This window comes from Microcebus murinus, unplaced genomic scaffold, assembly GCF_040939455.1.
Source record: "Microcebus murinus isolate Inina unplaced genomic scaffold, M.murinus_Inina_mat1.0 scaf006_hap2_Mmur4.0, whole genome shotgun sequence".
Classification (NCBI taxonomy): Eukaryota; Metazoa; Chordata; class Mammalia; order Primates; family Cheirogaleidae; genus Microcebus; species Microcebus murinus.
Genome location: NW_027438952.1, coordinates 121,622 through 144,110, shown reverse-complemented (window position 1 = coordinate 144,110; position 22,489 = coordinate 121,622). Strand labels below are relative to the sequence as shown.

General features: G+C 63.2%; 6 non-coding genes across 6 annotated transcripts; all 6 read left to right on the top strand.

Annotated features, from left to right (window-relative positions):
• The first annotated feature begins 846 nt into the window (after nucleotides 1–846).
• LOC142866645 (5S ribosomal RNA) lies at nucleotides 847–965 on the top strand. Its single transcript, XR_012916517.1, has one exon. It is a non-coding gene; the product is annotated as a 5S ribosomal RNA (ribosomal RNA).
• Nucleotides 966–4,751: 3,786 nt separating this feature from the next.
• On the top strand, nucleotides 4,752–4,870 carry LOC142866436 (5S ribosomal RNA). The gene has a single exon (XR_012916417.1). It is a non-coding gene; the product is annotated as a 5S ribosomal RNA (ribosomal RNA).
• A 3,791-nt stretch (nucleotides 4,871–8,661) lies between these two features.
• LOC142866633 (5S ribosomal RNA) lies at nucleotides 8,662–8,780 on the top strand. The gene has a single exon (XR_012916515.1). It is a non-coding gene; the product is annotated as a 5S ribosomal RNA (ribosomal RNA).
• Nucleotides 8,781–12,580: 3,800 nt separating this feature from the next.
• LOC142866622 (5S ribosomal RNA) lies at nucleotides 12,581–12,699 on the top strand. The gene has a single exon (XR_012916514.1). It is a non-coding gene; the product is annotated as a 5S ribosomal RNA (ribosomal RNA).
• Nucleotides 12,700–16,487: 3,788 nt separating this feature from the next.
• On the top strand, nucleotides 16,488–16,606 carry LOC142866435 (5S ribosomal RNA). The gene has a single exon (XR_012916416.1). It is a non-coding gene; the product is annotated as a 5S ribosomal RNA (ribosomal RNA).
• Nucleotides 16,607–20,397: 3,791 nt separating this feature from the next.
• Nucleotides 20,398–20,516, top strand: LOC142866611 (5S ribosomal RNA). The gene has a single exon (XR_012916513.1). It is a non-coding gene; the product is annotated as a 5S ribosomal RNA (ribosomal RNA).
• Nucleotides 20,517–22,489: the final 1,973 nt, after the last annotated feature.

The window sequence follows — 22,489 nt, the reverse complement described above, 5'->3', positions numbered from 1 at the left end:
CAGTTGCCACCCTCACAGATGGATTAGGAAACTCTTTCCGGTGCACTCATTAGTGAAATGACCTCCAGGAAGCTGGAATCCAATATCTAATGGCCGATTTTTAGCGAGTCCACACGCCAGGGTGGTCGGGGTCCAATGCAGCCCCGGCCAGGCCCAGGCCCCTTGGACTGGGCCACAGGAGGACACGGAGGAGGGTCCCGGCCCCCACGAAGCGGTGCCGGCAGTTCTCCACGGGCTTGGGCGTTTTCCAGAGGTAGGAGATGGAGGGGACTGATTTCTTCAGCACCCCCCAAACCACGCCACCCCACCCCACCCATGGGACACATCCCCAGAGAGAGACGCCCCATACACTGGCTGTGCCCCAGCCCTGGCCCGGGGGAATAGGCGGCAGCCCACCCACAGGGCGAGGGGGGGGCACAGCTGAAAGGGGTTGTGGGGGAGGGCGGCCCCTGGCTGGGGTCAAAGGGCGAGCGTCCCGCGCGTGCGCAGTCAGCGGCAGGCAGCGACGCGCTGGGGGTGGGCAGCGGGTAGGTGAAGGAGGCCGGGCGAGGAGACGAGGGGGGCTGGGAGGGCTCCACCTTGGCGAGTCCAGCCGTGGAGGCGCATCTTGTGTGAGTGTGAGTGAGTGTGAGTGTGTGTGTGTGTGTATAGAGAGACAGCCCCCCACCCCGCCCCGCCCCGCCCCGCCCCGCCCATCACCCCCGTCCCTGGGAGCCCGCGGGACCCGGCCGGCGAACTCAACCGGCCCGGCCCGGCCCGGCCCGGCGCGGGGCCTGGGGCGGGAGGCGGCGGCGGGGAAGCCCAGAGAGGCTCGGCTTCTCGAGCGGGGCAGGGGCGCCCTCCGCCGTCTAGGGCCACACCACCCTGAACGCGCCCGATCTCGTCTGGTCTCGGAAGCTAAGCAGGGTCGGGCCTGGTTAGTACTTGGATGGGAGACCGCCTGGGAATACCGGGTGCCACAGGCTGCTGCTTTTTTTTTTTTTTTTTCTTGCCTCTTGTTCTGTCCCCTTTCTGGGAGCGAGGCGGCGGCCCGGGGTGGGGGTCACCCCCACCCTCAGCGCCCGCGCGGTGCCTGGCGCCCCAGCCCGCACCGGGGGGCCTCCTCTTGTCCCAAGCCGCGACACCGCGGCCACGCGGCAGCATGCGTGGCATCTGGACTGTCAGGTCTCAGACCAAAGGTCTGCTCTGTGGGAACCGACACGCTGGAGGAAACCTTGAGAGTCTGAGAGGGGAGGGAGTTCCAGAAGAAGGCCAGGATGTCATTTTGAGGGAGTATGTGACCAGAACTCGTCCCGTTGCTTTTGGGGTTCTATGGGCTACACGCAGGAATCTTTGGTGGTGGCACCTGATGTTGGGGGATCCGGAGTCACACCCAGACCTGCTCCACAGGCCTCCTTTTACTTTTCTCTTCGGATTCATTATTTTTAAAAAGTGTCTCTTACCTCTAGGATTGCATTTTCTTTTCTCTCTCTTTTCAAGCAGATGATGGGAGTACAAGTATTCAGGTGACATGTGTTGCCCGTGCCGCCCTCCCCCCTGTGTTCTTTTTTTTTTTTTTTTTTTTGAGACAGAGTCTCGTTTTGCTGCCCAGGCTAGAGTGAGTGCCATGGCGTCAGCCTAGCTCACAGCAACCTCAATCTCCGGGCTCAAGCAATCCTGCTGCCTCAGCCTCCCGAGTAGTTGGGACTACAGGCATGCACCACCACGCCCGGCTGTGTTTTTCTATATATATTAGTTGGCCAATTAATTTCTTTCTATTTTTAGTAGAGACGGGGTCTCGCTCTTGCTCAGGCTGGTTTCGAACTCCTGACCTGGAGCAATCCGCCCGCCTCGGCCTCCCAGAGAGCTAGGATTACAGGCGTGAGCCACCGCGCCCGGCCCCCCCTGTGTTCTTATTCATATACCTCTCATGTTGTTCCAGCGTATTGTGGGGGTACCAATGTTAAGGTCGGGTGCCTTGCCCTCTCCAAGCCTCCCCCCTCGGGTCAGAGCTTCAAGTGCGCCCATCCCCCAGTCGGTGCGCACCCACCCCATGCCTAATGGATGTGTATGCCCCTCCCCTCCCCCCACCCGCCCGCCCGACACCCACCCGATGAAGGTGATTCCTCTCTGTCCACTTAGGCGTCCATCCGTTCGTACCAATTTGCTGGTGAGCGCGCTCACGTGGTGCTCGTGTGTCCATTCTTGGGATACCTGGCCTACTGGAACGGGTTCCAGCTCTGGCCAGGAGAACACGAGAGGCGCCCTCTCACCGCTGCTCCTCACAGCCGAATGGCACTCCGTGGTGTCCACGCGCCACATTTTATTGATGCACTCCTGGATGGATGGGCACTCGGGTCGCTTCCACGTCTTTGGGATTGTGAATTGTGCCCTAACTGTAACCCTAACCCTTACCCAGCCCGTCTCCTCTGCCCCTGCCTGACGCACTCCTCCCCGGCCAGGCCCGTCACTGTCCTGGGCCCCCGCCTGACCGGCTCCTCCCCGCCCGGCCGGTCACCGTCCTCTGCCCCTGCCTGACACGCTCCTTCCCGCCCGGCCTCTCACCGTCCTCGGCCCCTGCCTGACCGGCTCCTCCGTCGCCTGGGCCTTCCAAGGGCTTGGTGTGGATGCTGCTTCCAGGAAGCCCTCCAGAAACCCGGCAGCAGGGTGGCCGCAGCAGTCTCCAGCAGCCGTCCCTAAGTCGCGTGAGTGCGGGGGACGTGCCCCCGCTGTGCCGCGGGGGCCCAGCCTGGTGTCTTCCCTGAGGCCCTGCGGCTGCCGGCTGGGCTGCGGCTCCCCGCAAGGGGAGAGCCGCGGAGGTGGGGACCGCCTCCTGATGGGGACGTACACGCAGCTCTCCACGTCGGATTCCGGGGCTCTCTGTCCTGCCCGAAGGCCCAGCTGGCCTGCGGGTCCTTAGAGTGGCAAAAACCTCCGAAAACTGAGACTGAGGGTCCGGTGGGTGTCTGCACTTTTGTGCTGGGCACCCCAGGGAGGCCCGGGGGCTGGCTGGACAACGCGGTCTGCTCGGCCAGGGGGGGGGGTTGGAGGAGCAACTGATGCCCTTTGCACTTTGGGTAGCAAGAGTCTGAGGTGTCTCTGAGCCCTGTGCCCTGTGGGGGCGGGGCGGGGGGGAGGAGGAGGAGGAGGAGGAGGAGGAGGAGGTGGGAAGGGCCGGGGCCTGCAGTCCTGTTCCCGGGGTGGCACGGCAAGTGGCTTCTTCCACAGGCTGCTTGGCCTGGGCTCCCTGCACCTGGGCCTTTGGAGGACCGGCCCTGTGCTTGCCAACACTTCCTGCAGGGACCCAGAGCTGGGAGGTGGCATCTCTCAGCCCTGGGTCGGGCAGAGCCCCAGCGGGCCATGCCCACAACCTCTCTCAGCACCGGTCCCCCAGAAGGCTCCTTTGGGACCAGGATTCTCTTGCGGTGACTCTTTAAGGTCTGGCCCCTGGATGGAGGGGCACCAGGAGTAGAGGAGCAGGAAGGGGAAGGGGGTGGCCATGCGAGGGGACACTTTGAGGCCAAGTCCCAGCTTCAGCCTGATCCTCCTGGGAACCCCGCTCTGAGACAAGGAGCCGGGCTTCGCATTCCCACAGCAGCCAGTCGTGGGCTGAGGACACCTGGGGCGTTGGGAACTCCCTGGCTTCTCCTTGGTTTAACATCTAGAGCTGCTTGTGAATCGCGCCGCCACACACACCCGAGCGCAGGTGTCTTCCGCACAGACTGCGGGCCTCGCTCTTCTGAATGCCGCTGGCTCGCCACCCACCCACGGGTGAACCTGGTCAGGGTGCTTTCTCTCAGGGGCAGACTCTTTTCCGGGCGGGCTACCGGTGTCTCTGTTTGCTCGTTTCTTTCTTCCATTTCGGGAAAGTCTTCCTTGCTGGGTGTGGAAATCTCCTATGCCTTCCCTCGCCTATTCTGTCAGCTTTAAAATTCTCTTTCAGTTGCCACCCTCACAGATGGATTAGGAAACTCTTTCCGGTGCACTCATTAGTGAAATGACCTCCAGGAAGCTGGAATCCAATATCTAATGGCCGATTTTTAGCGAGTCCACACGCCAGGGTGGTCGGGGTCCAATGCAGCCCCGGCCAGGCCCAGGCCCCTTGGACTAGGACACGGAGGAGGGTCCCGGCCCCCACGAAGCGGTGCCGGCAGTTCTCCACGGGCTTGGGCGTTTTCCAGAGGTAGGAGATGGAGGGGACTGATTTCTTCAGCACCCCCCAAACCACGCCACCCCACCCCACCCATGGGACACATCCCCAGAGAGAGACGCCCCATACACTGGCTGTGCCCCAGCCCTGGCCCGGGGGAATAGGCGGCAGCCCACCCACAGGGCGAGGGGGGGGCACAGCTGAAAGGGGTTGTGGGGGAGGGCGGCCCCTGGCTGGGGTCAAAGGGCGAGCGTCCCGCGCGTGCGCAGTCAGCGGCAGCGACGCGCTGGGGGTGGGCAGCGGGTAGGTGAAGGAGGCCGGGCGAGGAGACGAGGGGGGCTGGGAGGGCTCCACCTTGGCGAGTCCAGCCGTGGAGGCGCATCTTGTGTGAGTGTGAGTGAGTGTGAGTGTGTGTGTGTGTGTATAGAGAGACAGCCCCCCACCCCGCCCCGCCCCGCCCCGCCCCGCCCATCACCCCCGTCGCTGGGAGCCCGCGGGACCCGGCCGGCGAACTCAACCGGCCCGGCCCGGCCCGGCCCGGCGCGGGGCCTGGGGCGGGAGGCGGCGGCGGGGAAGCCCAGAGAGGCTCGGCTTCTCGAGCGGGGCAGGGGCGCCCTCCGCCGTCTAGGGCCACACCACCCTGAACGCCCCCGATCTCGTCTGGTCTCGGAAGCTAAGCAGGGTCGGGCCTGGTTAGTACTTGGATGGGAGACCGCCTGGGAATACCGGGTGCCACAGGCTGCTGCTTTTTTTTTTTTTTTTTCTTGCCTCTTGTTCTGTCCCCTTTCTGGGAGCGAGGCGGCGGCCCGGGGTGGGGGTCACCCCCACCCTCAGCGCCCGCGCGGTGCCTGGCGCCCCAGCCCGCACCGGGGGGCCTCCTCTTGTCCCAAGCCGCGACACCGCGGCCACGCGGCAGCATGCGTGGCATCTGGACTGTCAGGTCTCAGACCAAAGGTCTGCTCTGTGGGAACCGACACGCTGGAGGAAACCTTGAGAGTCTGAGAGGGGAGGGAGTTCCAGAAGAAGGCCAGGATGTCATTTTGAGGGAGTATGTGACCAGAACTCGTCCCGTTGCTTTTGGGGTTCTATGGGCTACACGCAGGAATCTTTGGTGGTGGCACCTGATGTTGGGGGATCCGGAGTCACACCCAGACCTGCTCCACAGGCCTCCTTTTACTTTTCTCTTCGGATTCATTATTTTTAAAAAGTGTCTCTTACCTCTAGGATTGCATTTTCTTTTCTCTCTCTTTTCAAGCAGATGATGGGAGTACAAGTATTCAGGTGACATGTGTTGCCCGTGCCGCCCTCCCCCCTGTGTTCTTTTTTTTTTTTTTTTTTTGAGACAGAGTCTCGTTTTGCTGCCCAGGCTAGAGTGAGTGCCATGGCGTCAGCCTAGCTCACAGCAACCTCAATCTCCGGGCTCAAGCAATCCTGCTGCCTCAGCCTCCCGAGTAGTTGGGACTACAGGCATGCACCACCACGCCCGGCTGTGTTTTTCTATATATATTAGTTGGCCAATTAATTTCTTTCTATTTTTAGTAGAGACGGGGTCTCGCTCTTGCTCAGGCTGGTTTCGAACTCCTGACCTGGAGCAATCCGCCCGTCTCGGCCTCCCAGAGAGCTAGGATTACAGGCGTGAGCCACCGCGCCCGGCCCCCCCTGTGTTCTTATTCATATACCTCTCATGTTGTTCCAGCGTATTGTGGGGGTACCAATGTTAAGGTCGGGTGCCTTGCCCTCTCCAAGCCTCCCCCCTCGGGTCAGAGCTTCAAGTGCGCCCATCCCCCAGTCGGTGCGCACCCACCCCATGCCTAATGGATGTGTATGCCCCTCCCCTCCCCCCACCCGCCCGCCCGACACCCACCCGATGAAGGTGATTCCTCTCTGTCCACTTAGGCGTCCATCCGTTCGTACCAATTTGCTGGTGAGCGCGCTCACGTGGTGCTCGTGTGTCCATTCTTGGGATACCTGGCCTACTGGAACGGGTTCCAGCTCTGGCCAGGAGAACACGAGAGGCGCCCTCTCACCGCTGCTCCTCACAGCCGAATGGCACTCCGTGGTGTCCACGCGCCACATTTTATTGATGCACTCCTGGATGGATGGGCACTCGGGTCGCTTCCACGTCTTTGGGATTGTGAATTGTGCCCTAACTGTAACCCTAAACCTTACCCAGCCCGTCTCCTCTGCCCCTGCCTGACGCACTCCTCCCCGGCCAGGCCCGTCACTGTCCTGGGCCCCCGCCTGACCGGCTCCTCCCCGCCCGGCCGGTCACCGTCCTCTGCCCCTGCCTGACACGCTCCTTCCCGCCCGGCCTCTCACCGTCCTCGGCCCCTGCCTGACCGGCTCCTCCGTCGCCTGGGCCTTCCAAGGGCTTGGTGTGGATGCTGCTTCCAGGAAGCCCTCCAGAAACCCGGCAGCAGGGTGGCCGCAGCAGTCTCCAGCAGCCGTCCCTAAGTCGCGTGAGTGCGGGGGACGTGCCCCCGCTGTGCCGCGGGGGCCCAGCCTGGTGTCTTCCCTGAGGCCCTGCGGCTGCCGGCTGGGCTGCGGCTCCCCGCAAGGGGAGAGCCGCGGAGGTGGGGACCGCCTCCTGATGGGGACGTACACGCAGCTCTCCACGTCGGATTCCGGGGCTCTCTGTCCTGCCCGAAGGCCCAGCTGGCCTGCGGGTCCTTAGAGTGGCAAAAACCTCCGAAAACTGAGACTGAGGGTCCGGTGGGTGTCTGCACTTTTGTGCTGGGCACCCCAGGGAGGCCCGGGGGCTGGCTGGACAACGCGGTCTGCTCGGCCAGGGGGGGGGGTTGGAGGAGCAACTGATGCCCTTTGCACTTTGGGTAGCAAGAGTCTGAGGTGTCTCTGAGCCCTGTGCCCTGTGGGGGCGGGGCGGGGGGGAGGAGGAGGAGGAGGAGGAGGAGGAGGAGGTGGGAAGGGCCGGGGCCTGCAGTCCTGTTCCCGGGGTGGCACGGCAAGTGGCTTCTTCCACAGGCTGCTTGGCCTGGGCTCCCTGCACCTGGGCCTTTGGAGGACCGGCCCTGTGCTTGCCAACACTTCCTGCAGGGACCCAGAGCTGGGAGGTGGCATCTCTCAGCCCTGGGTCGGGCAGAGCCCCAGCGGGCCATGCCCACAACCTCTCTCAGCACCGGTCCCCCAGAAGGCTCCTTTGGGACCAGGATTCTCTTGCGGTGACTCTTTAAGGTCTGGCCCCTGGATGGAGGGGCACCAGGAGTAGAGGAGCAGGAAGGGGAAGGGGGTGGCCATGCGAGGGGACACTTTGAGGCCAAGTCCCAGCTTCAGCCTGATCCTCCTGGGAACCCCGCTCTGAGACAAGGAGCCGGGCTTCGCATTCCCACAGCAGCCAGTCGTGGGCTGAGGACACCTGGGGCGTTGGGAACTCCCTGGCTTCTCCTTGGTTTAACATCTAGAGCTGCTTGTGAATCGCGCCGCCACACACACCCGAGCGCAGGTGTCTTCCGCACAGACTGCGGGCCTCGCTCTTCTGAATGCCGCTGGCTCGCCACCCACCCACGGGTGAACCTGGTCAGGGTGCTTTCTCTCAGGGGCAGACTCTTTTCCGGGCGGGCTACCGGTGTCTCTGCTCGTTTCTTTCTTCCATTTCGGGAAAGTCTTCCTTGCTGGGTGTGGAAATCTCCTATGCCTTCCCTCGCCTATTCTGTCAGCTTTAAAATTCTCTTTCAGTTGCCACCCTCACAGATGGATTAGGAAACTCTTTCCGGTGCACTCATTAGTGAAATGACCTCCAGGAAGCTGGAATCCAATATCTAATGGCCGATTTTTAGCGAGTCCACACGCCAGGGTGGTCGGGGTCCAATGCAGCCCCGGCCAGGCCCAGGCCCCTTGGACTGGGCCACAGGAGGACACGGAGGAGGGTCCCGGCCCCCACGAAGCGGTGCCGGCAGTTCTCCACGGGCTTGGGCGTTTTCCAGAGGTAGGAGATGGAGGGGACTGATTTCTTCAGCACCCCCCAAACCACGCCACCCCACCCCACCCATGGGACACATCCCCAGAGAGAGACGCCCCATACACTGGCTGTGCCCCAGCCCTGGCCCGGGGGAATAGGCGGCAGCCCACCCACAGGGCGAGGGGGGGGCACAGCTGAAAGGGGTTGTGGGGGAGGGCGGCCCCTGGCTGGGGTCAAAGGGCGAGCGTCCCGCGCGTGCGCAGTCAGCGGCAGCGACGCGCTGGGGGTGGGCAGCGGGTAGGTGAAGGAGGCCGGGCGAGGAGACGAGGGGGGCTGGGAGGGCTCCACCTTGGCGAGTCCAGCCGTGGAGGCGCATCTTGTGTGAGTGTGAGTGAGTGTGAGTGTGTGTGTGTGTGTATAGAGAGACAGCCCCCCACCCCGCCCCGCCCCGCCCCGCCCCGCCCATCACCCCCGTCGCTGGGAGCCCGCGGGACCCGGCCGGCGAACTCAACCGGCCCGGCCCGGCCCGGCCCGGCGCGGGGCCTGGGGCGGGAGGCGGCGGCGGGGAAGCCCAGAGAGGCTCGGCTTCTCGAGCGGGGCAGGGGCGCCCTCCGCCGTCTAGGGCCACACCACCCTGAACGCGCCCGATCTCGTCTGGTCTCGGAAGCTAAGCAGGGTCGGGCCTGGTTAGTACTTGGATGGGAGACCGCCTGGGAATACCGGGTGCCACAGGCTGCTGCTTTTTTTTTTTTTTTTTTCTTGCCTCTTGTTCTGTCCCCTTTCTGGGAGCGAGGCGGCGGCCCGGGGTGGGGGTCACCCCCACCCTCAGCGCCCGCGCGGTGCCTGGCGCCCCAGCCCGCACCGGGGGGCCTCCTCTTGTCCCAAGCCGCGACACCGCGGCCACGCGGCAGCATGCGTGGCATCTGGACTGTCAGGTCTCAGACCAAAGGTCTGCTCTGTGGGAACCGACACGCTGGAGGAAACCTTGAGAGTCTGAGAGGGGAGGGAGTTCCAGAAGAAGGCCAGGATGTCATTTTGAGGGAGTATGTGACCAGAACTCGTCCCGTTGCTTTTGGGGTTCTATGGGCTACACGCAGGAATCTTTGGTGGTGGCACCTGATGTTGGGGGATCCGGAGTCACACCCAGACCTGCTCCACAGGCCTCCTTTTACTTTTCTCTTCGGATTCATTATTTTTAAAAAGTGTCTCTTACCTCTAGGATTGCATTTTCTTTTCTCTCTCTTTTGAAGCAGATGATGGGAGTACAAGTATTCAGGTGACATGTGTTGCCCGTGCCGCCCTCCCCCCTGTGTTCTTTTTTTTTTTTTTTTTTGAGACAGAGTCTCGTTTTGCTGCCCAGGCTAGAGTGAGTGCCATGGCGTCAGCCTAGCTCACAGCAACCTCAATCTCCGGGCTCAAGCAATCCTGCTGCCTCAGCCTCCCGAGTAGTTGGGACTACAGGCATGCACCACCACGCCCGGCTGTGTTTTTCTATATATATTAGTTGGCCAATTAATTTCTTTCTATTTTTAGTAGAGACGGGGTCTCGCTCTTGCTCAGGCTGGTTTCGAACTCCTGACCTGGAGCAATCCGCCCGCCTCGGCCTCCCAGAGAGCTAGGATTACAGGCGTGAGCCACCGCGCCCGGCCCCCCCTGTGTTCTTATTCATATACCTCTCATGTTGTTCCAGCGTATTGTGGGGGTACCAATGTTAAGGTCGGGTGCCTTGCCCTCTCCAAGCCTCCCCCCTCGGGTCAGAGCTTCAAGTGCGCCCATCCCCCAGTCGGTGCGCACCCACCCCATGCCTAATGGATGTGTATGCCCCTCCCCTCCCCCCACCCGCCCGCCCGACACCCACCCGATGAAGGTGATTCCTCTCTGTCCACTTAGGCGTCCATCCGTTCGTACCAATTTGCTGGTGAGCGCGCTCACGTGGTGCTCGTGTGTCCATTCTTGGGATACCTGGCCTACTGGAACGGGTTCCAGCTCTGGCCAGGAGAACACGAGAGGCGCCCTCTCACCGCTGCTCCTCACAGCCGAATGGCACTCCGTGGTGTCCACGCGCCACATTTTATTGATGCACTCCTGGATGGATGGGCACTCGGGTCGCTTCCACGTCTTTGGGATTGTGAATTGTGCCCTAACTGTAACCCTAACCCTTACCCAGCCCGTCTCCTCTGCCCCTGCCTGACGCACTCCTCCCCGGCCAGGCCCGTCACTGTCCTGGGCCCCCGCCTGACCGGCTCCTCCCCGCCCGGCCGGTCACCGTCCTCTGCCCCTGCCTGACACGCTCCTTCCCGCCCGGCCTCTCACCGTCCTCGGCCCCTGCCTGACCGGCTCCTCCGTCGCCTGGGCCTTCCAAGGGCTTGGTGTGGATGCTGCTTTCAGGAAGCCCTCCAGAAACCCGGCAGCAGGGTGGCCGCAGCAGTCTCCAGCAGCCGTCCCTAAGTCGCGTGAGTGCGGGGGACGTGCCCCCGCTGTGCCGCGGGGGCCCAGCCTGGTGTCTTCCCTGAGGCCCTGCGGCTGCCGGCTGGGCTGCGGCTCCCCGCAAGGGGAGAGCCGCGGAGGTGGGGACCGCCTCCTGATGGGGACGTACACGCAGCTCTCCACGTCGGATTCCGGGGCTCTCTGTCCTGCCCGAAGGCCCAGCTGGCCTGCGGGTCCTTAGAGTGGCAAAAACCTCCGAAAACTGAGACTGAGGGTCCGGTGGGTGTCTGCACTTTTGTGCTGGGCACCCCAGGGAGGCCCGGGGGCTGGCTGGACAACGCGGTCTGCTCGGCCGGGGGGGGGGGTTGGAGGAGCAACTGATGCCCTTTGCACTTTGGGTAGCAAGAGTCTGAGGTGTCTCTGAGCCCTGTGCCCTGTGGGGGCGGGGCGGGGGGGAGGAGGAGGAGGAGGAGGAGGAGGAGGAGGTGGGAAGGGCCGGGGCCTGCAGTCCTGTTCCCGGGGTGGCACGGCAAGTGGCTTCTTCCACAGGCTGCTTGGCCTGGGCTCCCTGCACCTGGGCCTTTGGAGGACCGGCCCTGTGCTTGCCAACACTTCCTGCAGGGACCCAGAGCTGGGAGGTGGCATCTCTCAGCCCTGGGTCGGGCAGAGCCCCAGCGGGCCATGCCCACAACCTCTCTCAGCACCGGTCCCCCAGAAGGCTCCTTTGGGACCAGGATTCTCTTGGGGTGACTCTTTAAGGTCTGGCCCCTGGATGGAGGGGCACCAGGAGTAGAGGAGCAGGAAGGGGAAGGGGGTGGCCATGCGAGGGGACACTTTGAGGCCAAGTCCCAGCTTCAGCCTGATCCTCCTGGGAACCCCGCTCTGAGACAAGGAGCCGGGCTTCGCATTCCCACAGCAGCCAGTCGTGGGCTGAGGACACCTGGGGCGTTGGGAACTCCCTGGCTTCTCCTTGGTTTAACATCTAGAGCTGCTTGTGAATCGCGCCACCACACACACCCGAGCGCAGGTGTCTTCCGCACAGACTGCGGGCCTCGCTCTTCTGAATGCCGCTGGCTCGCCACCCACCCACGGGTGAACCTGGTCAGGGTGCTTTCTCTCAGGGGCAGACTCTTTTCCGGGCGGGCTACCGGTGTCTCTGTTTGCTCGTTTCTTTCTTCCATTTCGGGAAAGTCTTCCTTGCTGGGTGTGGAAATCTCCTATGCCTTCCCTCGCCTATTCTGTCAGCTTTAAAATTCTCTTTCAGTTGCCACCCTCACAGATGGATTAGGAAACTCTTTCCGGTGCACTCATTAGTGAAATGACCTCCAGGAAGCTGGAATCCAATATCTAATGGCCGATTTTTAGCGAGTCCACACGCCAGGGTGGTCGGGGTCCAATGCAGCCCCGGCCAGGCCCAGGCCCCTTGGACTGGGCCACAGGAGGACACGGAGGAGGGTCCCGGCCCCCACGAAGCGGTGCCGGCAGTTCTCCACGGGCTTGGGCGTTTTCCAGAGGTAGGAGATGGAGGGGACTGATTTCTTCAGCACCCCCCAAACCACGCCACCCCACCCCACCCATGGGACACATCCCCAGAGAGAGACGCCCCATACACTGGCTGTGCCCCAGCCCTGGCCCGGGGGAATAGGCGGCAGCCCACCCACAGGGCGAGGGGGGGGCACAGCTGAAAGGGGTTGTGGGGGAGGGCGGCCCCTGGCTGGGGTCAAAGGGCGAGCGTCCCGCGCGTGCGCAGTCAGCGGCAGCGACGCGCTGGGGGTGGGCAGCGGGTAGGTGAAGGAGGCCGGGCGAGGAGACGAGGGGGGCTGGGAGGGCTCCACCTTGGCGAGTCCAGCCGTGGAGGCGCATCTTGTGTGAGTGTGAGTGAGTGTGAGTGTGTGTGTGTGTGTATAGAGAGACAGCCCCCCACCCCGCCCCGCCCCGCCCCGCCCCGCCCATCACCCCCGTCCCTGGGAGCCCGCGGGACCCGGCCGGCGAACTCAACCGGCCCGGCCCGGCCCGGCCCGGCCCGGCGCGGGGCCTGGGGCGGGAGGCGGCGGCGGGGAAGCCCAGAGAGGCTCGGCTTCTCGAGCGGGGCAGGGGCGCCCTCCGCCGTCTAGGGCCACACCACCCTGAACGCGCCCGATCTCGTCTGGTCTCGGAAGCTAAGCAGGGTCGGGCCTGGTTAGTACTTGGATGGGAGACCGCCTGGGAATACCGGGTGCCACAGGCTGCTGCTTTTTTTTTTTTTTTTTCTTGCCTCTTGTTCTGTCCCCTTTCTGGGAGCGAGGCGGCGGCCCGGGGTGGGGGTCACCCCCACCCTCAGCGCCCGCGCGGTGCCTGGCGCCCCAGCCCGCACCGGGGGGCCTCCTCTTGTCCCAAGCCGCGACACCGCGGCCACGCGGCAGCATGCGTGGCATCTGGACTGTCAGGTCTCAGACCAAAGGTCTGCTCTGTGGGAACCGACACGCTGGAGGAAACCTTGAGAGTCTGAGAGGGGAGGGAGTTCCAGAAGAAGGCCAGGATGTCATTTTGAGGGAGTATGTGACCAGAACTCGTCCCGTTGCTTTTGGGGTTCTATGGGCTACACGCAGGAATCTTTGGTGGTGGCACCTGATGTTGGGGGATCCGGAGTCACACCCAGACCTGCTCCACAGGCCTCCTTTTACTTTTCTCTTCGGATTCATTATTTTTAAAAAGTGTCTCTTACCTCTAGGATTGCATTTTCTTTTCTCTCTCTTTTCAAGCAGATGATGGGAGTACAAGTATTCAGGTGACATGTGTTGCCCGTGCCGCCCTCCCCCCTGTGTTCTTTTTTTTTTTTTTTTTTTGAGACAGAGTCTCGTTTTGCTGCCCAGGCTAGAGTGAGTGCCATGGCGTCAGCCTAGCTCACAGCAACCTCAATCTCCGGGCTCAAGCAATCCTGCTGCCTCAGCCTCCCGAGTAGTTGGGACTACAGGCATGCACCACCACGCCCGGCTGTGTTTTTCTATATATATTAGTTGGCCAATTAATTTCTTTCTATTTTTAGTAGAGACGGGGTCTCGCTCTTGCTCAGGCTGGTTTCGAACTCCTGACCTGGAGCAATCCGCCCGCCTCGGCCTCCCAGAGAGCTAGGATTACAGGCGTGAGCCACCGCGCCCGGCCCCCCCTGTGTTCTTATTCATATACCTCTCATGTTGTTCCAGCGTATTGTGGGGGTACCAATGTTAAGGTCGGGTGCCTTGCCCTCTCCAAGCCTCCCCCCTCGGGTCAGAGCTTCAAGTGCGCCCATCCCCCAGTCGGTGCGCACCCACCCCATGCCTAATGGATGTGTATGCCCCTCCCCTCCCCCCACCCGCCCGCCCGACACCCACCCGATGAAGGTGATTCCTCTCTGTCCACTTAGGCGTCCATCCGTTCGTACCAATTTGCTGGTGAGCGCGCTCACGTGGTGCTCGTGTGTCCATTCTTGGGATACCTGGCCTACTGGAACGGGTTCCAGCTCTGGCCAGGAGAACACGAGAGGCGCCCTCTCACCGCTGCTCCTCACAGCCGAATGGCACTCCGTGGTGTCCACGCGCCACATTTTATTGATGCACTCCTGGATGGATGGGCACTCGGGTCGCTTCCACGTCTTTGGGATTGTGAATTGTGCCCTAACTGTAACCCTAACCCTTACCCAGCCCGTCTCCTCTGCCCCTGCCTGACGCACTCCTCCCCGGCCAGGCCCGTCACTGTCCTGGGCCCCCGCCTGACCGGCTCCTCCCCGCCCGGCCGGTCACCGTCCTCTGCCCCTGCCTGACACGCTCCTTCCCGCCCGGCCTCTCACCGTCCTCGGCCCCTGCCTGACCGGCTCCTCCGTCGCCTGGGCCTTCCAAGGGCTTGGTGTGGATGCTGCTTCCAGGAAGCCCTCCAGAAACCCGGCAGCAGGGTGGCCGCAGCAGTCTCCAGCAGCCGTCCCTAAGTCGCGTGAGTGCGGGGGACGTGCCCCCGCTGTGCCGCGGGGGCCCAGCCTGGTGTCTTCCCTGAGGCCCTGCGGCTGCCGGCTGGGCTGCGGCTCCCCGCAAGGGGAGAGCCGCGGAGGTGGGGACCGCCTCCTGATGGGGACGTACACGCAGCTCTCCACGTCGGATTCCGGGGCTCTCTGTCCTGCCCGAAGGCCCAGCTGGCCTGCGGGTCCTTAGAGTGGCAAAAACCTCCGAAAACTGAGACTGAGGGTCCGGTGGGTGTCTGCACTTTTGTGCTGGGCACCCCAGGGAGGCCCGGGGGCTGGCTGGACAACGCGGTCTGCTCGGCCAGGGGGGGGGGTTGGAGGAGCAACTGATGCCCTTTGCACTTTGGGTAGCAAGAGTCTGAGGTGTCTCTGAGCCCTGTGCCCTGTGGGGGCGGGGCGGGGGGGAGGAGGAGGAGGAGGAGGAGGAGGAGGTGGGAAGGGCCGGGGCCTGCAGTCCTGTTCCCGGGGTGGCACGGCAAGTGGCTTCTTCCACAGGCTGCTTGGCCTGGGCTCCCTGCACCTGGGCCTTTGGAGGACCGGCCCTGTGCTTGCCAACACTTCCTGCAGGGACCCAGAGCTGGGAGGTGGCATCTCTCAGCCCTGGGTCGGGCAGAGCCCCAGCGGGCCATGCCCACAACCTCTCTCAGCACCGGTCCCCCAGAAGGCTCCTTTGGGACCAGGATTCTCTTGCGGTGACTCTTTAAGGTCTGGCCCCTGGATGGAGGGGCACCAGGAGTAGAGGAGCAGGAAGGGGAACGGGGTGGCCATGCGAGGGGACACTTTGAGGCCAAGTCCCAGCTTCAGCCTGATCCTCCTGGGAACCCCGCTCTGAGACAAGGAGCCGGGCTTCGCATTCCCACAGCAGCCAGTCGTGGGCTGAGGACACCTGGGGCGTTGGGAACTCCCTGGCTTCTCCTTGGTTTAACATCTAGAGCTGCTTGTGAATCGCGCCGCCACACACACCCGAGCGCAGGTGTCTTCCGCACAGACTGCGGGCCTCGCTCTTCTGAATGCCGCTGGCTCGCCACCCACCCACGGGTGAACCTGGTCAGGGTGCTTTCTCTCAGGGGCAGACTCTTTTCCGGGCGGGCTACCGGTGTCTCTGCTCGTTTCTTTCTTCCATTTCGGGAAAGTCTTCCTTGCTGGGTGTGGAAATCTCCTATGCCTTCCCTCGCCTATTCTGTCAGCTTTAAAATTCTCTTTCAGTTGCCACCCTCACAGATGGATTAGGAAACTCTTTCCGGTGCACTCATTAGTGAAATGACCTCCAGGAAGCTGGAATCCAATATCTAATGGCCGATTTTTAGCGAGTCCACACGCCAGGGTGGTCGGGGTCCAATGCAGCCCCGGCCAGGCCCAGGCCCCTTGGACTGGGCCACAGGAGGACACGGAGGAGGGTCCCGGCCCCCACGAAGCGGTGCCGGCAGTTCTCCACGGGCTTGGGCGTTTTCCAGAGGTAGGAGATGGAGGGGACTGATTTCTTCAGCACCCCCCAAACCACGCCACCCCACCCCACCCATGGGACACATCCCCAGAGAGAGACGCCCCATACACTGGCTGTGCCCCAGCCCTGGCCCGGGGGAATAGGCGGCAGCCCACCCACAGGGCGAGGGGGGGGCACAGCTGAAAGGGGTTGTGGGGGAGGGCGGCCCCTGGCTGGGGTCAAAGGGCGAGCGTCCCGCGCGTGCGCAGTCAGCGGCAGCGACGCGCTGGGGGTGGGCAGCGGGTAGGTGAAGGAGGCCGGGCGAGGAGACGAGGGGGGCTGGGAGGGCTCCACCTTGGCGAGTCCAGCCGTGGAGGCGCATCTTGTGTGAGTGTGAGTGAGTGTGAGTGTGTGTGTGTGTGTATAGAGAGACAGCCCCCCACCCCGCCCCGCCCCGCCCCGCCCCGCCCATCACCCCCGTCGCTGGGAGCCCGCGGGACCCGGCCGGCGAACTCAACCGGCCCGGCCCGGCCCGGCCCGGCGCGGGGCCTGGGGCGGGAGGCGGCGGCGGGGAAGCCCAGAGAGGCTCGGCTTCTCGAGCGGGGCAGGGGCGCCCTCCGCCGTCTAGGGCCACACCACCCTGAACGCCCCCGATCTCGTCTGGTCTCGGAAGCTAAGCAGGGTCGGGCCTGGTTAGTACTTGGATGGGAGACCGCCTGGGAATACCGGGTGCCACAGGCTGCTGCTTTTTTTTTTTTTTTTTCTTGCCTCTTGTTCTGTCCCCTTTCTGGGAGCGAGGCGGCGGCCCGGGGTGGGGGTCACCCCCACCCTCAGCGCCCGCGCGGTGCCTGGCGCCCCAGCCCGCACCGGGGGGCCTCCTCTTGTCCCAAGCCGCGACACCGCGGCCACGCGGCAGCATGCGTGGCATCTGGACTGTCAGGTCTCAGACCAAAGGTCTGCTCTGTGGGAACCGACACGCTGGAGGAAACCTTGAGAGTCTGAGAGGGGAGGGAGTTCCAGAAGAAGGCCAGGATGTCATTTTGAGGGAGTATGTGACCAGAACTCGTCCCGTTGCTTTTGGGGTTCTATGGGCTACACGCAGGAATCTTTGGTGGTGGCACCTGATGTTGGGGGATCCGGAGTCACACCCAGACCTGCTCCACAGGCCTCCTTTTACTTTTCTCTTCGGATTCATTATTTTTAAAAAGTGTCTCTTACCTCTAGGATTGCATTTTCTTTTCTCTCTCTTTTCAAGCAGATGATGGGAGTACAAGTATTCAGGTGACATGTGTTGCCCGTGCCGCCCTCCCCCCTGTGTTCTTTTTTTTTTTTTTTTTTTGAGACAGAGTCTCGTTTTGCTGCCCAGGCTAGAGTGAGTGCCATGGCGTCAGCCTAGCTCACAGCAACCTCAATCTCCGGGCTCAAGCAATCCTGCTGCCTCAGCCTCCCGAGTAGTTGGGACTACAGGCATGCACCACCACGCCCGGCTGTGTTTTTCTATATATATTAGTTGGCCAATTAATTTCTTTCTATTTTTAGTAGAGACGGGGTCTCGCTCTTGCTCAGGCTGGTTTCGAACTCCTGACCTGGAGCAATCCGCCCGCCTCGGCCTCCCAGAGAGCTAGGATTACAGGCGTGAGCCACCGCGCCCGGCCCCCCCTGTGTTCTTATTCATATACCTCTCATGTTGTTCCAGCGTATTGTGGGGGTACCAATGTTAAGGTCGGGTGCCTTGCCCTCTCCAAGCCTCCCCCCTCGGGTCAGAGCTTCAAGTGCGCCCATCCCCCAGTCGGTGCGCACCCACCCCATGCCTAATGGATGTGTATGCCCCTCCCCTCCCCCCACCCGCCCGCCCGACACCCACCCGATGAAGGTGATTCCTCTCTGTCCACTTAGGCGTCCATCCGTTCGTACCAATTTGCTGGTGAGCGCGCTCACGTGGTGCTCGTGTGTCCATTCTTGGGATACCTGGCCTACTGGAACGGGTTCCAGCTCTGGCCAGGAGAACACGAGAGGCGCCCTCTCACCGCTGCTCCTCACAGCCGAATGGCACTCCGTGGTGTCCACGCGCCACATTTTATTGATGCACTCCTGGATGGATGGGCACTCGGGTCGCTTCCACGTCTTTGGGATTGTGAATTGTGCCCTAACTGTAACCCTAACCCTTACCCAGCCCGTCTCCTCTGCCCCTGCCTGACGCACTCCTCCCCGGCCAGGCCCGTCACTGTCCTGGGCCCCCGCCTGACCGGCTCCTCCCCGCCCGGCCGGTCACCGTCCTCTGCCCCTGCCTGACACGCTCCTTCCCGCCCGGCCTCTCACCGTCCTCGGCCCCTGCCTGACCGGCTCCTCCGTCGCCTGGGCCTTCCAAGGGCTTGGTGTGGATGCTGCTTCCAGGAAGCCCTCCAGAAACCCGGCAGCAGGGTGGCCGCAGCAGTCTCCAGCAGCCGTCCCTAAGTCGCGTGAGTGCGGGGGACGTGCCCCCGCTGTGCCGCGGGGGCCCAGCCTGGTGTCTTCCCTGAGGCCCTGCGGCTGCCGGCTGGGCTGCGGCTCCCCGCAAGGGGAGAGCCGCGGAGGTGGGGACCGCCTCCTGATGGGGACGTACACGCAGCTCTCCACGTCGGATTCCGGGGCTCTCTGTCCTGCCCGAAGGCCCAGCTGGCCTGCGGGTCCTTAGAGTGGCAAAAACCTCCGAAAACTGAGACTGAGGGTCCGGTGGGTGTCTGCACTTTTGTGCTGGGCACCCCAGGGAGGCCCGGGGGCTGGCTGGACAACGCGGTCTGCTCGGCCAGGGGGGGGGGTTGGAGGAGCAACTGATGCCCTTTGCACTTTGGGTAGCAAGAGTCTGAGGTGTCTCTGAGCCCTGTGCCCTGTGGGGGCGGGGCGGGGGGGAGGAGGAGGAGGAGGAGGAGGAGGAGGAGGTGGGAAGGGCCGGGGCCTGCAGTCCTGTTCCCGGGGTGGCACGGCAAGTGGCTTCTTCCACAGGCTGCTTGGCCTGGGCTCCCTGCACCTGGGCCTTTGGAGGACCGGCCCTGTGCTTGCCAACACTTCCTGCAGGGACCCAGAGCTGGGAGGTGGCATCTCTCAGCCCTGGGTCGGGCAGAGCCCCAGCGGGCCATGCCCACAACCTCTCTCAGCACCGGTCCCCCAGAAGGCTCCTTTGGGACCAGGATTCTCTTGCGGTGACTCTTTAAGGTCTGGCCCCTGGATGGAGGGGCACCAGGAGTAGAGGAGCAGGAAGGGGAAGGGGGTGGCCATGCGAGGGGACACTTTGAGGCCAAGTCCCAGCTTCAGCCTGATCCTCCTGGGAACCCCGCTCTGAGACAAGGAGCCGGGCTTCGCATTCCCACAGCAGCCAGTCGTGGGCTGAGGACACCTGGGGCGTTGGGAACTCCCTGGCTTCTCCTTGGTTTAACATCTAGAGCTGCTTGTGAATCGCGCCGCCACACACACCCGAGCGCAGGTGTCTTCCGCACAGACTGCGGGCCTCGCTCTTCTGAATGCCGCTGGCTCGCCACCCACCCACGGGTGAACCTGGTCAGGGTGCTTTCTCTCAGGGGCAGACTCTTTTCCGGGCGGGCTACCGGTGTCTCTGCTCGTTTCTTTCTTCCATTTCGGGAAAGTCTTCCTTGCTGGGTGTGGAAATCTCCTATGCCTTCCCTCGCCTATTCTGTCAGCTTTAAAATTCTCTTTCAGTTGCCACCCTCACAGATGGATTAGGAAACTCTTTCCGGTGCACTCATTAGTGAAATGACCTCCAGGAAGCTGGAATCCAATATCTAATGGCCGATTTTTAGCGAGTCCACACGCCAGGGTGGTCGGGGTCCAATGCAGCCCTGGCCAGGCCCAGGCCCCTTGGACTGGGCCACAGGAGGACACGGAGGAGGGTCCCGGCCCCCACGAAGCGGTGCCGGCAGTTCTCCACGGGCTTGGGCGTTTTCCAGAGGTAGGAGATGGAGGGGACTGATTTCTTCAGCACCCCCCAAACCACGCCACCCCACCCCACCCATGGGACACATCCCCAGAGAGAGACGCCCCATACACTGGCTGTGCCCCAGCCCTGGCCCGGGGGAATAGGCGGCAGCCCACCCACAGGGCGAGGGGGGGGCACAGCTGAAAGGGGTTGTGGGGGAGGGCGGCCCCTGGCTGGGGTCAAAGGGCGAGCGTCCCGCGCGTGCGCAGTCAGCGGCAGCGACGCGCTGGGGGTGGGCAGCGGGTAGGTGAAGGAGGCCGGGCGAGGAGACGAGGGGGGCTGGGAGGGCTCCACCTTGGCGAGTCCAGCCGTGGAGGCGCATCTTGTGTGAGTGTGAGTGAGTGTGAGTGTGTGTGTGTGTGTATAGAGAGACAGCCCCCCACCCCGCCCCGCCCCGCCCCGCCCCGCCCATCACCCCCGTCGCTGGGAGCCCGCGGGACCCGGCCGGCGAACTCAACCGGCCCGGCCCGGCCCGGCCCGGCGCGGGGCCTGGGGCGGGAGGCGGCGGCGGGGAAGCCCAGAGAGGCTCGGCTTCTCGAGCGGGGCAGGGGCGCCCTCCGCCGTCTAGGGCCACACCACCCTGAACGCGCCCGATCTCGTCTGGTCTCGGAAGCTAAGCAGGGTCGGGCCTGGTTAGTACTTGGATGGGAGACCGCCTGGGAATACCGGGTGCCACAGGCTGCTGCTTTTTTTTTTTTTTTTTTCTTGCCTCTTGTTCTGTCCCCTTTCTGGGAGCGAGGCGGCGGCCCGGGGTGGGGGTCACCCCCACCCTCAGCGCCCGCGCGGTGCCTGGCGCCCCAGCCCGCACCGGGGGGCCTCCTCTTGTCCCAAGCCGCGACACCGCGGCCACGCGGCAGCATGCGTGGCATCTGGACTGTCAGGTCTCAGACCAAAGGTCTGCTCTGTGGGAACCGACACGCTGGAGGAAACCTTGAGAGTCTGAGAGGGGAGGGAGTTCCAGAAGAAGGCCAGGATGTCATTTTGAGGGAGTATGTGACCAGAACTCGTCCCGTTGCTTTTGGGGTTCTATGGGCTACACGCAGGAATCTTTGGTGGTGGCACCTGATGTTGGGGGATCCGGAGTCACACCCAGACCTGCTCCACAGGCCTCCTTTTACTTTTCTCTTCGGATTCATTATTTTTAAAAAGTGTCTCTTACCTCTAGGATTGCATTTTCTTTTCTCTCTCTTTTGAAGCAGATGATGGGAGTACAAGTATTCAGGTGACATGTGTTGCCCGTGCCGCCCTCCCCCCTGTGTTCTTTTTTTTTTTTTTTTTTGAGACAGAGTCTCGTTTTGCTGCCCAGGCTAGAGTGAGTGCCATGGCGTCAGCCTAGCTCACAGCAACCTCAATCTCCGGGCTCAAGCAATCCTGCTGCCTCAGCCTCCCGAGTAGTTGGGACTACAGGCATGCACCACCACGCCCGGCTGTGTTTTTCTATATATATTAGTTGGCCAATTAATTTCTTTCTATTTTTAGTAGAGACGGGGTCTCGCTCTTGCTCAGGCTGGTTTCGAACTCCTGACCTGGAGCAATCCGCCCGCCTCGGCCTCCCAGAGAGCTAGGATTACAGGCGTGAGCCACCGCGCCCGGCCCCCCCTGTGTTCTTATTCATATACCTCTCATGTTGTTCCAGCGTATTGTGGGGGTACCAATGTTAAGGTCGGGTGCCTTGCCCTCTCCAAGCCTCCCCCCTCGGGTCAGAGCTTCAAGTGCGCCCATCCCCCAGTCGGTGCGCACCCACCCCATGCCTAATGGATGTGTATGCCCCTCCCCTCCCCCCACCCGCCCGCCCGACACCCACCCGATGAAGGTGATTCCTCTCTGTCCACTTAGGCGTCCATCCGTTCGTACCAATTTGCTGGTGAGCGCGCTCACGTGGTGCTCGTGTGTCCATTCTTGGGATACCTGGCCTACTGGAACGGGTTCCAGCTCTGGCCAGGAGAACACGAGAGGCGCCCTCTCACCGCTGCTCCTCACAGCCGAATGGCACTCCGTGGTGTCCACGCGCCACATTTTATTGATGCACTCCTGGATGGATGGGCACTCGGGTCGCTTCCACGTCTTTGGGATTGTGAATTGTGCCCTAACTGTAACCCTAACCCTTACCCAGCCCGTCTCCTCTGCCCCTGCCTGACGCACTCCTCCCCGGCCAGGCCCGTCACTGTCCTGGGCCCCCGCCTGACCGGCTCCTCCCCGCCCGGCCGGTCACCGTCCTCTCCCCCTGCCTGACACGCTCCTTCCCGCCCGGCCTCTCACCGTCCTCGGCCCCTGCCTGACCGGCTCCTCCGTCGCCTGGGCCTTCCAAGGGCTTGGTGTGGATGCTGCTTCCAGGAAGCCCTCCAGAAACCCGGCAGCAGGGTGGCCGCAGCAGTCTCCAGCAGCCGTCCCTAAGTCGCGTGAGTGCGGGGGACGTGCCCCCGCTGTGCCGCGGGGGCCCAGCCTGGTGTCTTCCCTGAGGCCCTGCGGCTGCCGGCTGGGCTGCGGCTCCCCGCAAGGGGAGAGCCGCGGAGGTGGGGACCGCCTCCTGATGGGGACGTACACGCAGCTCTCCACGTCGGATTCCGGGGCTCTCTGTCCTGCCCGAAGGCCCAGCTGGCCTGCGGGTCCTTAGAGTGGCAAAAACCTCCGAAAACTGAGACTGAGGGTCCGGT